Here is a 17,571-nt window from a genome sequence, read left to right on the forward strand (position 1 = left end):
CCATCCGTGCTCGAACATTATCGTCCATCAATACGAAGTCTGCGCCCACAGCACTTTCCAACAACCGCCAAGTGAGGTGTCACGATACCTCACAACCTTGCACATTCACTCGTACAATTTTCTGAAGAGATGTTGGAACGGTCAACATAATCGTTGGTCACACTATTAACGATCCACTTCGATACTGGTCTCTTTCTACAATGTTTAGGTCTCGATATGGTGTTCCACGTTCCCTCCAGATGCGAATCCGTCAAGAATCATTCTCCAGACCAAATAACGTGACTCTTCTGTGAAGAGAACATCGCTCCATTGTTCGACGATCCAGGTGGCATGTAGACGACATCACTCTAGATGGTCGCTTCTGTGAAGACGCTTCACAGGTACACATACAGCAGCTCCCCGGCAGTAAAAGGCACTCTATCGAAGCTTACTGTACACCGTTTGCCTCGATACAACACGTTCAGATGCCAGTTACCATGCAATACGAAGATTGTACGTCGTGCCCTTGTAGCCAAATAATGGTCCTTTCTTTCTGATGTCACACATGCTCGGCGCTGCCCTTGACTTCGGGATACAGATTGTCACTATAAACTATCGCCACATCGGAGAAACAACAGCACGATTCACATTAAACCAGTGTGCCACATCAGTTTGCAACTGTCTCGCTTCCATTTTTGCCAAGGCCCTCCACCGCAGAGTGTGGTAGGCGTCTGCTGTGTACCATAATGCACCGCCTGTGACCGTGTACACAATGACTGCCGATATGGCACTATACGGTAAACACTACCCCGTTTGATAGATAGGTACACTGATGCCATCCTTGGCGTGGTTGTTCGTTCACCGGAATGACATCTTCCGTGCAGAAAACAATCGTACGGACATCCGTTGACAGTATGTACATCGTGAATTAAACACACGACGGGGAAATAGCGATTTTCTTGCTTTAATTTTGGACACCAGCGTATATGCTGTGTGGACAGTGTTCCAGCCCCCGCCATCAGCAAAGGGGTCAGGGCGTGTTTTTTTTATTATTTATTTTTTATTTATTTGTATGGTTCATATTCAGTGTATACATACAGGTATATAACATTAGTATACAAGAATGCTGAAAGATAAACCTAATATAACATTAAGCCTAATCCAGATAAGAGCTGTATCTTTAGCTTTAAGAGGTCGCTCCTTCTGATAGGAACGCAAGAGGCATTACTCTATAGTCTAATGTGCTTGGTTGTCTGGTTCGGAGTTCCACAGTGTGGTATCTCCAGCCACGCTCTAGCGCCCGGGTCACGCCAATGCGGCCCCTCTACAGCTTGTTGCACCAGAACACAGTTACTTTTCCGCCTGCTTGGCTGTCGGCTACAGCCGCCATGCTGAAAAGCAGAGCCGCAACACGTACTTCTAAATAATAATACGCCACCATGTGCGTTAATTTTTCTTTTTCTAGACTTAAAAAAGAGCCAAAGAGACTGGTACCCTATTACCGTGGAGGGTCCCCGCGAGCACTCAGAACTACCCCAACACTACGCAGCGTGGACCCGACTAATGTCTGAAGTAGGACTGGAGGGAAAGGACACCATCAATCCTGCAGAGTACGAGGGGGTGGCGATCTCTTCTGAACAGCACGTTGCAAGGCATCCAAGATATGTTCATGTCTGGGGAGATCGGTGACCAGCGGAAGTATTTAAACTTAGAAGAGTGTTCCTGGAGCCACTGTGCAGCAATTCTGTACGTGTGGGGTGTCGCATTGTTTTGCTGGAATTGCCCAAGTCATTCGGAATGCACAATGAACACGAATGGATGCAGGAGATCAGACACGATGTCGTATCTAGACGTATCAGGGGTCCCGTATCACTCCAACTGCACACGCCCCACACTATTACAGAGCTTGAACCGTCGATGGATTCATGACGATGTTTCCGTACCAGTACACATTCATCCGCTCGATACAGTTTGAACCGAGACTTGTCCGACCAGGCAACATGTTTCCAGTCATCAACAGTCCAATGTCGGTGTTGACGGCCCAGGCGAGGCGTAAAGCTTTGTGTCATGCAGTCATGAAGGGTACGCGAGTGGGCCTTCGCACGCTGACAATTGCTGATGGCCCGGCATTGAAATGTGCAGAAATTTGCGGAAGGGTTGCACTTCTGTCACGTTGAACGATTCTCTTCAGTCGTCGTCGGTCCCGTTCTTTCAGGATCTTTTTCCGGCCGCAGCGATGTCGGAGATTTTATGTTCTACCGGATTCCTGATATCCACGACAGACTCGTGAAATGGTCGTACGGGAAAATCCCCACTTCATCGCTACCTCAGAGATGCTGTGTCCCATCGCTCATGCGCCGGCTGTAACACCACGTCCAAACGCACTTATATCTTGATAATTTGCCATTGTAGCAGCAGTGAGACAGATCTAACAACTGCGCCAGACACTTCTTGAATTATACAGGCGTTGCGACCGCAGCGTCGTTATCTGTCTGTTTACGTACCTCCGATTTGAATATGCATGGCTATACCAGTTTCTTTGACGCTTCATCGTATTATTGCACTCTCGAACCAAAACACAACGACCACTAGCCACTACGAGACTGGACGAAAGAAGGAAATGGAGAATCACAGTAGCAAACGTATGGGCCGCAAATGGGGCATTCCTCTGACATGAGCGGCTTCGACAAAGGGCAGATTGTTGTGGCCGGGCGCTTAGGACCGAGCGTCTCAGAAACGATGAAGCTGGTCGTCTGCTCGCGTGCTACTGCCGTGAGCACCTATGGGACACGTATGCCGGACGATGATACCACGAGCAATCCAGAAGGTTCCATAAAATTTTGTGCGTGCAGCCGCATAAATTCAGATTATTCTTCTAATATTTCGGCCAAATACCGTCCACCCATCTTCAGAGTGAGCTGAGGTGACTGACGCTGCAGCACTTGCTCTGTCCTTTTAAAGCCGTGGACCGCACTACAGCGCATGCTGCTACAGATACACAAGGCGCCCGAGACGTTAATCGACGGCAAAGACGTATGGCATATGCATGGAAATAGATCTATCGCTGCTCAGGTGATATCGATGTATCACTGCGAGCTACACAAGATTTGTCCAAGCTGAAGCCGCTTTCTCTATTACTTAAATTCGTCGCCAAGAGAATTTCAACTGCTTCCTCCACTACTGAGTCCCACAAGGATGAAATCGAGGCCAAAATTCCGACGTTATCGTACAAAGAGTGTCCAGTGTCAATACAGTGTTCCTCCACCGCAGATTTATTAGGTTGTAAGAGCCGGGAGTATCTGCGATGCTATGTGCATCTCTCCTGGACCGTACGTGTCGTCTGTCCGATGTATGAACGGCCGCACTCACGGGGATCTTATAAACCCCAGGCTTCAGTCATCTTTAACAGAATCCAGGAGGGCTGCAGTCTTTGGTGAAAGGCGAAAAATCACTTTGTATTTACTGAAGATCCGTCCTATTTTTGACGAAAGGCTTTCCACATATGGCAGGAAAGCCATAGATTTAAAACTTTTCGAGTCTTCCTCCGCTTTTCTTGTGCCCACTGCTAATTTCATTTGTAGTGCCTTACGTATCTGCTGTGGAGAGTACCCGATGCCTTCAAAAACGCTTCTCAAGTGTAGAAGCTCGCCCTCCAGACTGCTCTCGTCAGCAATGACGTGTGCTCTTTGCACCAGAGTTCTGCGAACACTCATCGTCAGCGAAGGATAGTGGCGCCTATTTGTACTTAAATATAAATCCGTGTGTGTCGGCTTTCGATACACTGTCTGTCCCAAAGTGACACCATCTTCGCACCGTACCAACACGTCCAAAAGTGGAAGGCATCCATCTTTTTCGATTTCCATTGAGAACTGACTGTCTGTGGATAAAATTAAGATTATTTAAAAATTCTTTTAGCTTGTCTTCACCGTGAGGCCACACTACAAACGTGTCATCAACATACCTCCAAAACACTTTGGGTTTCAAGCTAGCAGATTGCAACGCTTTCTCGTCAAAGTCCTCCGTAAAAAAGTTCGCCCTCAAGGGCGACAAAGGACTACCCATGGCGACACCGTCAGTCTGTTCATAAAATATGTGGAGGTCAAAACATGTTCAAATAAAGCTGAAATCTTTACCGGAGGTCCTTCCAATGGGAGACAATGTTTCCGAAAGAGGAACCTTTGTGAACAACGACACTACATCAAAACTGACTGACATATCATATTTGTTCAGTTTGTCAATGAAGTCCGCAGAGTTACGTATGTCTTGAGCGCATTTCTCACCAGAGGCCTTAGTAACAACACTATTTGGCACAATCATATGTTGGAGAGCCGATGTTAGTCACTATCGGACGCAGAGGAACACCATTCTTGTGACCGAGCGAGGTGGCGCAGTGGTTAGACACTGGACTCGCATTCGGGAGGACGACGGTTCAATCCCGCGTCCGGCCATCCTGATTTAGGTTTTCCGTGATTTCCCTAAATCACTCCAGGCAAATACCGGGATGGTTCCTCTGAAAGGGCACGGCCGACTTCCTTCCCCGTCCTTCCCTAATCCGATGAGACCGATGACCACGCTGTCTGGTCTCCTTCCCCAACCAACCAACCAACCAACCAACCATTCTTGTGGATCTATGGAAGTCGATAAAGACTTGGAGGAACGGCACCACTTGGTTTCAATCTTCGCACAGCTTCTGGTGGAAGGGGGGAGGCGTTCAGAAGCGAAGCAGTCTTCCTACCCACCTGGTTGGTGAGGTCCCTCAGGAAACTTAATTTTTTTCATGATAGTCGTCACGAGACATTAAAACAGTTACATTAAGTTTATCAGCTGCAAGAACCACCGTTTCGGAATCCTGGCGAAGCTTACGTAGTGCATCCCTCTCTGCCACAGATATGTGAGAGAGCCTTAATAACGACTCGGAAAGTTTCGCGTCTTACTTCTTGTGCTGATTCCGCAGGAAGAGGACGAACAGCTTCTTCAACGGCACAGACGAAGGCCGGTATTGGTAAAACAATTGGTGTGGGTGCAAAGTTCAGTCCTTTACTTGAAACCATCATCGTAGCGTCGTCGAAAACTTTATCCGTCGTATTAATAGCTGAGCGCGGAATAACGGTTTGTTGTTGCGAAGAAGTCTCAAGCCCGCTAAACTTTGTCGTCTGACTTGGCCCACGTTATACCATCAACCCAGTTCCGTGAATCGTGGGGTAACTCCACAGATATCTTTAGATACAGGCGATAAAGTTGTACCGAAACCGTCCAATTTTCGGCGGGTAAAACGGATCCTCTCCTTAACAACGGCATCACCAGCTTTCCGTAAAATCTTATTCACGGCAGTAGATTTTATAAAATGTACTAACCTGGCATGCAGTATATGCGCGTCGCTCTCAGACGTCCGATCCGTCAGTCGAAAAGATTCAACGGAGGAACAACGTCTCTGAGGATGCCCAGCGCAGTTGTGCACGAAACGATTGTAACAGAAGAGAGTCATGGACCACGACCTGATACCCCGAAAGGTCTACCGGCAGCGACCTGAAGAAAGACATGCGTGGATTTCAGTTTCGGTAGGACGAGGAAGTGCAAAAATGAGTTGTTGCGGTTGTGGATCCGTCAGCGGCAGACTGCATTCTACGAAACAGGAATTGATCGTCTCGACTGCCAGTCGGATAAACGTCTTAATACATGTGGAGATTACTTTTTAATTGGACCATTCTATGGTCCAGTTGTGGCGGGTGCACGGTTTCCATTTAACTGCCGCTTATGGTACAATACTTCCAGTATGCTGGAGTAACTTGTGTCAGCTACTTATGTTAATAAATAGAACGAATAACCATTGCAAGTTGCAAATATTATATTTTTCATTCGATGAGTAGTTTCGGGCCGAGACCTATTTTCCAATCAACATAACACAGCGGAAAATTGCATTTCCGAAGATGTCAGAAAATGTGTAATATACATTTACCATGCAAACAGTTATCTGTATGCTGCTCCCATATGTGCACTGCATCAGTGGCGCAAGTTGGTGCGGTCTGTATCATACTATCGGAGGTATTCGCTTGAGTTTCCATGGAACCTCCGGTAATAGTGTAAGATAGCATTACGGTTGTGTACTTCGTGAGCATCGTTCCGAACCACCTGTATTGCTTCATGCTTGATGTGTCCCCTGGTAGCGGTGACTTTTCTAGCAGGATAACGGACCGCATCACGAGACGAGAAGCTTGAGGTTCACGATACTGAACTCACGCTGATGTGTTGCTAACGAAAATTCGCGTGATGTGAATCCTACTGGAACATATGTAGGGCGCACCCCTCGCACAAATCACGGGCCAGTTAATTTATGGGAATAGAGTGGCTCTTGCGTGGATCTCTGGTGCCACATACCTCCATAAATCTATCAAGGTCTTGTCAAACCTCCGCTATACTTCTCTTTAACAGATGGTCATAATGTTTGGGTACAGTGTACACATAATACACAGCTACTCGAAAAGAAGGAACAGGTTTCGAACATTTACTTCTTCCAAATTACAAAAGGTAGCGCCATAATTCCAACGTTCCTGCACAGACAACAGTCTAAAATTTGAACCATCTGGGTAGAAGTCCGTATCACGGCAGTGCTGCCGCTTTTGCTTTCATCATCATCACGGAGAAAACTGTTACAGATCCAAACATGCTTTAAAACTGGTTATTTCCTCAACGAGAAGGTGATTCACATGGCTTCATCTTCCTGCAAGATGATAATCCGTCTCATTTCTCTAAGCACGACAGACGTTAGCTGAATGACACCATTCCAGGACGTTAGATTGTACGAGGAGGAGCCGAAGATGAACTTTACCGTCGGTGGCCTTGTGACTGTGGGCTAACGTAAAAGACCATATTTGCCCCCCCCCCCCCCCCCCACCTCGCAATACCAGGCACTCCGCGACATCGCATTGTTGAAGCTGTGAATCGATAACGAGAGACCAGCTGCTTAGTGCGTGGCAGAAAATGAGCCACCGTTTGATATTTGTCGGTAACACATGGTGCTCACATTAAATGCATAAAAATTCGAACTTTTCTCTTTCTAACGTTCCTGGAATTGTGTTTCTATCTTTTGTAGTTTGGAAGCAACAAATGTTTGATATCTGTCCCTTCTTTTTGAATAGCCCTGTATATCCGCACCAGACATTGTCGTTCGTGGGAACACTGTTTTCTACTTGTTGAAACTTTAAAGAGTAACAGATGGTATTTGTACTGCCATATGATCAAAATATGCTTCTAAATGGCAACAGCTGGTGTTCGCACCGGTTCGACAGGTTTCGTAAAACCCCTTTAAATGGGATGTGAAAGACTCACCAAATGCAGCGCTGCTCATAGCTCAGGATTTGTCTGATGCATTGGCTTGCATTCTCACCTGTAACAGAAAATGATGGTGCTCAATGTTGCAACAAGAGCAGAACAGTAAAATAGTGGACTTAGAATTTATTACATAAGATTAGTCGCCATCTACACAGAAATTCAAGATTGTAGTGGCAGTTGCGTTAACAAATACGATACAGCCAACTTCACCTAGGTGGTGCGATGAGATCACCAAGGTGATGGAAGATGCTCCTTAATTTTAGCACTCAAGACTTCTTCCCCTGGTGTTTTCATTTAAGCCAATCACATCACTTCACAGGGTTGATTTCTGTTGGATACGTTGTTGTCGTCTTCATTCCAGAGACAAGATGTAGCTGCCCGCACTACATCTTACGCAACTCTATTCATTTCTGCACAACTGTTGCACCAATTTGTTATGTTACTTAGCAGGTGACAAATTTTGTGAAAAAAGTTCTGATTATTTATAAGAAGCATCATGTACTTATTACAGAAACATAATTGTGCTTTTATATAACACACCATAATCATTGAAAGTGTTATAGAATCATTACCTTTTCGAGAGAGTCCCCCTACTCTTGTTCTGACGAATGGGTGACAGGTACAAAACTGTTTATTTGTATGAGAAGACGAAGCCTTATTTGCGTAATCTGCGTGAGAAATATACATGTGACTTAATGTACCATACAATACTGCAGTCAGTCAGTACTAAACCAAAAGCACTTAGCCATAATGGAGGCGAATCTGAAATTATTGTTGCTAACGCGGCAATAACTATAGAAAGGAGTGGCGACATAACAGACTTTACAAGGATGACAAGACACTAAAAGGCACTAGTTGAACTTCACGATATTTACGAACATTTTACTACGTAAGAGTGGCAACGAACTGATTCATGGAGCTTCTCAAGATAGATGACTCGTCATAGCCTCATATTATTACGTAAAAATAACATTGCAATTAATCCAATCAGCCGGGGGCAGTGGCCGAGCGAATTTAGGCGCTTCACTTATGAACCGCACGACAGGTTCGAATCCTGCCTCGGGCATGGGTGTGTGTGATGTCCTTATGTTAGTTAGGTCTAAGTAGTTCTAAGTTCTAGGGAACTGATGGCCTCAGATGTTAAGTCACATAGTACTCAGAGCCATTTGAATTATTTAAGCTAATCTTCAGCATTCTTCTGTAGCACTGCATTCCTGATGTTAAGTCCCATAGTGCTCAGAGCCATTTGAATCATTTAAGCTAATCTTCAGCATTCTTCTGTAGCACTGCATTCCTGAAGCTTAGCAGTCTCTTCTTGTGTATCTGGTTTATAATTCACGTTACACTTCCGAATGAGGGTGCAACTATCACCCAAAACGCAGGCTTACACTATACGAAATTACGAGGTGACAATCACTGAACTATATGACGCCATAACTTCTGAGCGGTTTGCGTTAGGTCGTTCAAACTGCACGGTTGGTCGCGGGGCATGATGGGAATTAGTATGCACTGTATAGTGTGGTTTAGCGACGAATCCCATTTTCATTTGGATGGGTTCGTCAGTAAGTAAAATTTGCAAATTTGGGGGACTGAGAATCCGCATTCCGCGATCGAGAAGTCTCCTCACTCTCAACGGATGACTGTGCGGTATGCAACGCCCAGTCACGAAATAATCGGTGTAATATTACTGGATGGGTAAGTTAGAAGTTTTGGAAGATGATTTCATTCCCATTATACAAAATGAGCCTGACTTGGACAACATGTGATTCATGAAAGACGGATCTCGAGCCCGTCGAAGCAGGAGAGTGTTTGATATACTGGAGGAGCACTTTGGGGACCGAACTGTGGCTCTGGGGCACCCAGAAGCCACTGGCATGGGCCGTCATATTCTCCGGATAACAACACAGGCGGCACTTTTTTTTGTGGGGCTATATGAAAGAGGTGTACCGCAATAACCCCAAAACCACTGCTGAGTTGAAAACAGCCATTCATGAGGCCATCGACAGCATCGATGTTCCGGGGCTTGAGCGGGTCGCTCAGAATCTCGCAATTCGTCTGCGCCACATTATCGCCAGAGATGGCAGGCATACCGAACATGTCGTAACCTAAATCCGAATTGCAGTAGTGACGTTTACATATTGATTAAAGTGTGTGCAAACCGTAGTTTTTTGACTAATTTAAATTTTTTTCATATAGTTCAATAATTGCCACCACGGACATGTAGGTACTTTCACGCTACTATTTCCATTGAGGAGTGCCAAATACATTTGTTCGAATGGTTATAAAGCACTCCGTCTTCAGGCCACGAGTGGCCTACCGGGACCATCCGACCGCCGTGTCATCCTCAGTGGACGATGCGGATAGGAGGGGCGTGGGGTCAGCGCACCGCTCTCCCGGTCGTTACGGTAGTATTCTTGACCGAAGCCGCTACTATTCGGTGGTCGAGCAATTGGTATCACGAGGCTGACTGCACCCCTAAAAATGGCAACAGCGCATGGCGACTTGGATGGTCACCCATCCAAGTACCGACCACGCCCGAAAGCGCTTAACTTCGGTGATCTCACGGGTACCGGTGTGTCCACTGCGGCAAGGCCGTTGCCTTCGTGTGGTGTTGCGAAGCCTAATTTTCATCCAGATAAAACAAAGGCATGTTGTCCTACAAACGGCCTGCAATAAATTTGCGGTAATGTCGCTTCACTGGCTGTAGGATACTCTCGTTCAAATAATATTCTGACAAAGTCCTGCAGATCACTTGTTTGTTACAATCGTCCGTTTTATGTTGAATGGAAGACAATACACACATACAGCATCTGATGAGCTATGCCGCTAACACCTTTTGAGACTCAACAGGCTTCTGTCGCGCATTTTTGTGCTGCCTACGTTTTCCACCATGAGCAAGTTTGTTTAAACTTTGAGGTATTAGGTATGACACATTTTGAATGGTGGGCTCCATTTGGTTCCCAAGTTGTGCAGCGACAGTAAACCATAAAATTATCAAATAAACAGCAACCAGTCGCAAAATCATGTTTTCTTTATTAGTTTTGCAAATCGATTTCAACTGATTAACAGCCATGATCGGTGCTTTCAATGTTTGACTTGTGCTTAAGACAGAGCTACTACTCAGGGAACATATAGTTGAAAGCACCGATCATGGCTGTTAATCAGTTAAAATCGATTTGCAAAACTAATAAAGAAAACATGATTTTGCGACTGGTTGCTGTTTATTTGGTAATTTGATCACATATTTTGTTTTATGGCTATTTTTCATTGCAACTGCTAATAGAAAAACATAATGCAAATCTAAAAACACATATGCCTTAGTCGATCTATGAAGTCTCAAGAAAAAAACTGCAGATTCCGGCAGAAGACTAGATCAGCAACTTATCGATAATATACATGTGAAATATAAACGTTTATATAAAAAAAAGCAGTATAATCATTGAAAATAACGGAGAGTCATTAAAGGAAAAGAAGTGAATCGTTACGACCTCCTTTTCTGTTATCTTTCCGAGATAGTCCCTACTTTTGTTCTATGATATAAAATTAAAGAACACATTCGCATGATTTCACTTTGATAGTGAGGAAGCGGTGCGAGGCGAGGCGAGGCGAGGCGAGGTGAGGTCGTGGCTCAGCCTACAACTTCTACAGTGACGGTATCAACAAACCGATCTCTCGTTGGGGGAAATGTGTTCGTCGTCAGGGTGACTAGGTTTAGAAATAACGATGTAGCCCGGAAATACAGTACGGTTTATTTAAATGGCTGGAAGAGTTTTCACATAAAAAAAATTCGTAGGCATTACTTTTGAGAGAGCCCTCTTAAACTGTGGAACAGGACGAGTAGAGGGAACAAAGCGGAACCGAGCACACGGAAGCGGCGGTACCTTGCACGGAGACACTGCATGGGCAGGGACGTGAGCGGCCGGTACATGCGATCCTACCACACAGCCGTCTGCTTTCGCGACGGCGACTACGTGAAGTCCTTTCCCGCTCCAGGTTGCCCGCGCTGGCAGTAAGAGGGCCAGAGAGTTTTATTTTTTGCGCACCGGAGTTGTTTTTAGTGGCAGATGCGCCGCCGCACGCCGCAGCTGTACCGCGGCGCGGTTGAATGGGGCCCTGCCCTGCAGCCACGGCCCACCCCACCCCTCTCCCCTGCCGGATACACCGCGCGGGCCCCTCTGCCACGCCAAACGCCCTGCACCGGAATATCCGCCTGCCCACCTAGCGAGCGGGCGGGCGGGCAGGGAGTCCCCACTTGAAAGCGCCGCCCGGCCCTGCCTCAGTCTGATAGGAAAGGGTTGCGGGCAGCCCAGCCGTGCCCGGCGTAACTCCGCGTCTCTTGACTCCTACAGGGAGCTCGACAAGTCACGCCACATCCACCGTCCACTGCACAGCGCTAGGCACACTGTTTAAATACTTTACTATAAAAATACAGCGACGGGCCACTTTTGTATTGCGTTTTATTTAAGCAATCAGAAGAAATAAAAACTATGAGGTTCGCCGATCACATTGTAATTCTGTCAGAGACAGCAAAGGACTCGGAACAGCAGTTGAACGGAATGGAGGCTTGTCTTGAAAGGAGGATATAAGATGAACATCAACAAAAACAAGACGAGGATAATGGAATGTAGTCGAATTAAGTCGGGTGATGCTGAGGGAATTAGATTAGGAAATGAGACACTTAAAGTAGTAAAGGAGTTTTGCTATTTGGGGAGCAAAGTAACTGATGATGGTCGAAGTAGAGATGATATAAAATGTAGACTGGCAATGGCAAGGTGAAGAAGAGAAATTTAACATCGAGTATAGATTTAAGTGTCAGGAAGTCGTTTCTGAAAGTATTTGTATGGAGTCTAGCCATGTATGGAAGTGAAACGTGGGCGATAAATAGTTTGGACAAGAAGAGAATAAAAGCTTTCGCAATGTGGTGCTACAGAAGAATGCTGAAGATTAGATGGGTAGATCACATAATTAATGAGGAGGTATTGAATACAATTGGGGAGAAGAGCAGTTAGTGGCACAACTTGACTAGAAGGAGGTTAAAAAATATGGCTCTGAGCAGTATGGGACTTAACATCTGAGGTCGTCAGTCCCCTAGAACTTAGAACTACTTAAACCTAACTAACCTAAGGACATCACACACGTCCATGGCCGAGGCAGGATTCGAACCTGCGACCGTAGCGGTCGCGCGGCTCCGGACTGAAGCGCCTAGAACCACTCGGCCACCGCGGCCGGCCACTAGAAGAAGGGATCGGTTGGTAGGACATGTTCTGAGGCATCAAGGGATCACCAATTTAGTATTGGAGGGCAGCGTGGAGGGTAAAGATCGTAGAGGGAGACCAAGAGATGAATACACCAAGCAGATTCAGAACGATGTAGGTTGCAGTAGGTACTGGGAGATGAAGAAGCTTGCACAGGATAGAGTAGCATAGAGCGCTGCATCAAACCAGTCTCAGGACTGAAGACCACAACAACAACAATGCATTTCGGGTTTGCACCTATCTTCAGCTGGCAAATTACATGTATCTTCAGATTCTACAGTGGTAAAATATCGACAGCAGTTTCATTGCCGCAGCTGGCCAGTGCAAAAGCAACGATTCCAATCATTTTACTTCAATCTAGCGAGTTTAAAGTTGCGCACTATCAGTTTTTCGTTTTATTTATATTCTCCTCTCCTTGTTTTGTTCTTGGCCTTTCTTCTTTTTTGTAACAGCACAAATACTTTTTGTCACGTATTTTATACAGGCGCACTGCGTTATCCACCATGATGTCGACTGACAGTTTTGTTTACATACAAGCAGTTTATCTATGGACAGAGTTATATTTTACGAAAGTTTTGAGGTTCTAGCTAAGCTACTGTTTACTATACATTGACTTGCGTGATAGGGGTATTTTAACAAGGGAACCTCCCCATCGCACCCCCCTCAGATTTAGTTACAAGTCGGCACAGTGGATAGGCCTTGAAAAACTGAACAATGATCAATCGAGAAAACAGTAAGGTGTGTGGAACTATGAAAAAAATAAGCAAACTATACAAACTGAGTAGTCCATTCGCAAGATAGGCAACATCAAGGATAGTGTGAGCTGAGGAGCGCCGTGGTTACCGTAAGCAGCTGCGGAACGAGAGGTCCTTGGTTCAAGTCTTCCCTCGAGTGAAAAGTTTATTTTTTTTATTTTCAGACAATTATCAAAGTTCAGGCCCTACACATAATCAACTTCGCTCTCCAAAATTCTAGGACATGTTCAGATTTGCTTGGACATATGCGGGATTTAACCGTCTACACACTGAAATATTTGAAAACGTTAAAAACACATGTTTTTGACAAGAGCACGGGGAAAACTGTGCGACTGTGAAACTGTTGCATTCATTTGTTGCAGTTTATGTGACAAACTCTTATGTTTTCATCACTTTTTGGGAGTGATTATCACATCCACAAGAAAACCTAAATCGGTCAAGGTAGAAGAATCTTTTTACCCATTCGCCAAGTGTACAAGTTAGATGGGTCGACAACATGTTCCTGTCATGTGACGCACATGCCGTCACCAGTGCCGTATAGAATATATCAGACGTGTTTTCCTGTGCAGGAATCGGTTGACCTATGGCCTTGCGATCAAATGTTTTCGTCTATTAATCGCACGGTTTTGCGGTGCGGTCGCAAAACACAGACACTAAACTTATTACAGTGAACAGAGACGTCAATGAACGAATGGACAGATCATAACTTTGCGTAAATAAAGAAAGTAAACTTTTCCGCTCGAGGGAAGACTTGAACCAAGGACCTCTCGTATCGCAGCTGCTCACGCTAACCACGGGACCACGGCGCTTCTTGATGTTGCCTATCTTGCGCATGGACTAATCAGTTTGTGTATTTTGCTTATTTCTTTCATAGTTACACACAACATCTTCCTGTTTTCCCGATTGATCTGTGTTCAGTTTTTCAAGGCCTATCCACTGTGCCAACTTATAACTAAATCTGAGAGGGGTGCGATGGGGAGGTTCCCTTGTAAGCAATAGCCGGCTTTGCTAGGTCATCGTAGAAGATTTGTATCTGCAATTTTTTGTTACATAATTTACTTGACGTATGACTTTTGCACAGCGGTCATATTGAGATCATTCACATGAAAGTAAGTATAGAACGTCAAGAAAAAGGTTCGAATATTTACAGAAGATGTACTATGCTTCAAGGGAAGACAAAAAGTTCCCATCAACATTGGCCGTAAACCTCATATCTTCGGTCAATAAAATTCTTCTGGGTTTGTGGCCGCATTGCCAACTATAAAATTCCGACGTTTCGGCTACTACTGTAAAGAGTCCTTCCTCAGAGTGTATTGCTAACTGCACTTAGCAAATACACCCTTCGCCAGCATGCCATAGCCGCCCTACAGGAGAAAGGCGCATTGAACTGACGCGCCGAAGAAACTGGTATAGCCATGCGCATTCAAATACAGAGGTATGTAAACAATCAGAATACGGCGTTGCGGTGGGAAACGCACCGTATCGAAGAGTCAGCGTGTACAGGGAAAGCGGAAAACACCGCCCGTTAAGTCACATCGCGGACGAAAGTGTGAGCTGGGTCATCGCGACAGGCGGACCGCTGAAAAGGGTTGTGACGATAGATGGAAAAGTCACTGTATGAACTGAATGTCGCACTCGCGAATCCTGTCAGCACCAAAACAACACAAGGAGAGCTCCTGAAGCAGGGAATTGCGGAGCAAGCTGGAACTGTAAAACCGCTCATCAGTGCCGTAATTTGGTCGGATGCGTCTTGTTTCACACGGTTTCCAGTTTCTGACAAGTTTACGTCCCAAGAGTGTGGTTTGTTGATGATTCGGGCAGCCATATCGTGGTATTCCATGGGCCCCACGATTACTCCGGTCATGTAATCCTTGGCTGTATTGCTACCTTACATTCTGACAGACCATGTCCATGCCATGGTACAATGCGTATTCCCCAACGGTGACGCTGGTTTCAAAGACTAAACGGCCGCTGTTCACACAGGTCGCATGTGAAGACGAGAATGAAGTGTCGCATTTCTCCTGGACACAACAGCCGCCAGGCGGCAATATGTTTAAAATTTTGTGGTCGGTTTTGATACAAATATGCGAGGTCGTAATGAAGGAGACGGTGGCGATGTCCTTAACTTTTCCTGTGTCCCCACAACTTAACGATCACTTAAACACATACAAAAGTCTACCAAGTTTCGCTGCGATACGATTATTACAGCCCACACTGCGCCTCCCTGAGTAGCTTCACTTTAACTATAACCGCTCGGTTACAAAAAATTCTTCCCCTCGATGGTTCTGGGGGTGCACATTCTACTGCACAGGTAGTCTTCGAGCATCATACACTGGACAGCATTTCTACATGTGCCGAGCAAGACAGGATAAAAATTCGTTGAAAGGGGGAGGGGGGGCGGAGGAAGATCAAATTCTATAAACTGAGCGCACAGGTACATCAGGTTCATTAAGTCATTGGCTTTCCTCTATTTTAATGCGAAAGGGGAAAAATTAAAGTCACAAACATGATCTTAAAATCTGCTATCCAGTGGAATAACCGTACAAGTACTGCCTAACGAGTGCATAGAATATTACTGAGTGGCTTATGTCAAGAGATTTTCCAAAATCTGCTTTAAAATCAGTTCAATGCATATTTTGTTCCTTGTAGAGAAAGAAGGGTGGCAAAAAAATGAAGTAGCCGATCTCCGAAAAGTTATGTTAATAGTTGCAAGACACACAAGGACGGAGCAGAGGTTCCGGAGAGTGTTGTAATGCACCTGCTAAGTGGATAGCTGGGACTGGTTACAGACACAGCTGTTCCCCTCTCTTATAAAGTTTTTCGCAGCGTCTGCTTTGCGCCACACCCTCGTGCAATCGTGAGGATCCACTGTAAAGTTGGAAAACTACGGTAGTCTACTGTAGGCTACGGCAGTTCTCCTACTAGCTTTGGTCAGTTAAGACCATAACCGCGTTACCTGTAGGCGAGGTGTGTCTCTTACCTATCGGGCGTTACCTCACTTCATTTGGAAATGCGTGGTAAGTTCCTACGGGACCAAACTGCTGATCTCATCGGTCCCTAACCTTACACACTACTTAATCTAACGCTAAGGACAACACACACACACACACACACACACACACACACACACACACACACACACACAACCTCGAACGGGGGAAGCCACGCGGACCGTGGCAAGGCGCCTCTCAGACCGCTCTGCTAACTCACTTCGACCGCTTCGTTTGCGTAAGCAGCAAGTCTCTTACTAGGTTTCCCTAGAAACCGGAAGTCGTGAACTGTCTACAAAGTGAGTAGGGATATACAACCAGCCGTGTAAAATAATGAACATTTGCAGTACAAGTTAATCTCTGTCTGACGCTTAAAAATAAACGGTATTTATAGCACAGCTGACATCGTCAATGTTTGTTTTTATTCAATTATTGTTCATCTGTAATGTGAAAGAGGTAGATTTTTAGCAAAAATAAAAAAAAATAGATTTATCGTACAGCGCTAGACAACTGCGCCTGTACAAAGTCCCAATTTCTACACAGTCCAATCGTGCTACTTGTCACGAATGATGACGATGATGAAATGATAAGGTCAACACAAACACCAATACCCAGTTCACGGGCTCAGAAAATCGCCAACCCGGCCGCGAATCGAACCCAGGACCCCGTGATCCAGAGGCACTAACGCTAGCCACTTTTTTTTCCATCCATTTTGTTCGATATAGTTCGTTGCGTTTGGGATGGGCCGACTTCACAAGTCATCCGTTCAAGTTGTCGTTGATTTCTTGACTCAGTTTTTTTTATTATTATTATTATTACAGGGAGCAGACAGCCCTCTGACCGAACACGCTGTCGGCCGGGGTGGCCGAGCGGTTCTAGGCGCTACAGTCTGGAACCGCGAGACCGCTACGGTCGCAGGTTCGAATCCTGCCTCAGGCATGGATGTGTGTGGTGTCTTTAGGTTGGTTAGGTTTAAGTAGTTCTAAGTTCTAGCGGACTGATGACCACAGATGTTAAGTCCCACAGTGCTCAGAGCCATTTGAACCATTTTTGAACCGAACACGCTGAGCTACCGTGCCGGCTCACTCGACGAGCTGTGGACATTTACTTTGTCTAGCAGATATAAAGCATGTTCCTGTTATACATAAACAACGTTCGTACTTAGCAGCAGAAACAGGAAACTCTTGCCTTTGATCACAGTGAAGAACGATCTATTGAGTACAAAATAACAATAATCATACAGACATTTTAGTGTGTGCGCAC

General features: G+C 45.5%; 1 protein-coding gene and 1 pseudogene across 1 annotated transcript in view; both read right to left on the bottom strand.

Annotated features, from left to right (window-relative positions):
* Positions 1 to 17,571, bottom strand: part of LOC126293593 (histone-lysine N-methyltransferase 2D-like) — a 435,002-nt gene that overhangs the window by 286,033 nt on the left and 131,398 nt on the right. The window lies entirely within an intron of this gene.
* On the bottom strand, positions 9,791 to 9,908 carry LOC126293815 (5S ribosomal RNA; annotated as a pseudogene).

The sequence above is a fragment of the Schistocerca gregaria genome, chromosome 10, assembly GCF_023897955.1.
Source record: "Schistocerca gregaria isolate iqSchGreg1 chromosome 10, iqSchGreg1.2, whole genome shotgun sequence".
NCBI lineage: Eukaryota > Metazoa > Arthropoda > Insecta > Orthoptera > Acrididae > Schistocerca > Schistocerca gregaria.